Source organism: Tarenaya hassleriana, unplaced genomic scaffold (genome assembly GCF_000463585.1).
Source record: "Tarenaya hassleriana unplaced genomic scaffold, ASM46358v1 Cleome100, whole genome shotgun sequence".
Classification (NCBI taxonomy): domain Eukaryota; kingdom Viridiplantae; phylum Streptophyta; class Magnoliopsida; order Brassicales; family Cleomaceae; genus Tarenaya; species Tarenaya hassleriana.
Window position 1 is genome coordinate 94,084 of NW_010960189.1, and position 1,700 is coordinate 95,783.

A 1,700-nucleotide genomic window follows, 5' to 3' on the forward strand; every position below is an offset into this window, starting at 1 on the left:
TGATTACGGCTACACATTCCAGCCTCAGGACGACTTCCAGAGGTTCATGTATCAGGCGATGCTCGATACGAGGGGTGCCTTAGATAGAGCCGTCTCCGATATGCGGAGCCACGTCGACTCAGAGATGACGAGCATGTATACCAGATGGTGCGGGACTTCTTCACAGCTCGTTGACCAGATGCAGGCGCTCAGACTCCAGCATGATGCCCTATACACGGAGTTCCATAGCTTTCGCAGTCGACTATTCCCCGACGAGCAGCCGCCGGCACCTATGGAGGACGACAGAGACGATGCACCGGCGGACACTTAGTTCCCTGATCAGGTAGGCGTTTCCCCTTATCCGTTTTAGTAGTGATGTAGTAGGCCTTTCGGATGTATCATTGGGACTCGGATTTTGTATACTCTGGATTTCTTTATCTATATGCGTGTCTCTATGTTATTTTGCGGGTAACGTTTGTTTTTCCATGAGCGTTCATACCGACACACGAGAGATGACTATCATTTTCCGAGAGACGACGGTTGGATAGATTCCGGTTCATAGAGTGCGTGAGAGCTCTTGCGTTTGACGTGAGTTAACTTCATTGCGAGCGAACGAATTCCGCAGAGCTAAGTTTCTCTACCCATCTTATTGGTTCTTTTCATGTGTCGTTTTCGATTCTACTCCTCCGGGCACGAGTCTACACCCTGGACGGTGTATGGTTCAAGTCGGGGGGGGTGGATAGATCCTTCACACATTCAGGCCTATCTACTTAGGATTGCATTTAGTTTAGGTGCATTTTATCATGACATATAGATTTAGGAAATTTTTCACTTTTGCATATTTGCATATCACTTTGCATTAGTTGCATTCACGTTTTCTTTTTTTTTTCATATAGATGATTTTTTGTTAGGTTAGCATGATTGCATATGACATATAGATATAGGTTCATATAGGTTCACGTGCATACCTCGGACACCCGTTTTGAACATCATTTGGAGGATTTGTGAGATGATAGAGTAGGACTATCTTGATGATAGAGTGACTTTGTAGAGCGTGGTTGAACCGTGTCGAATTGATAGTTCTCCAGACTTTCTATATATAGTTTGTGGGGTGAAGTTGTTGGTTGGAACCTACGGAGTTGAAACGACTATATCCAGGTTATATGTTTCGTTTAGAACCTTTTCCGAGTCTTGCAGGTCGGCAGAATCTAGTTCAACAAACGTCTTGGGAAAATAAAGCATCTCGACACTCCGCTATCAGAATCTCGTCAACGAAAATCGTTCGAGGACATGAGTGTATCGATTGATGGTTCGGGTCTAAGTTGTGGGTCGGACATCGCATAAAAAGAAAAGAAAAAAAAATACAAAAAAAAAGGAGAAGAAAAGAGAAAAACGATGTCCTTCAACTTCAACGTCCTAGAAACCCGAGGTGCTAGCGTTCAATAGAGAAATTCTACAGAAAAGTAAAAATCTAGATACGAAATAGAACTAAGATCGAAAAGGCTAAGTTGAGATGAGGATAGGTTCGAAAATAGGCTTGGTGAGTTGAAGAGATTCTAACGGGCTCTAGGTGGCAATAAAAATCCCATGGCTAGGTAGATTAGTCTTTGGTAGGAAGATCATAGTAGACCGGTTTGGGGTACGATTCACAGGAAGCTAGCATTAGACAGATGTTTCACTTTTGAGTTTCATGAGGATGCTATTTGATGTTCGTCATCCCT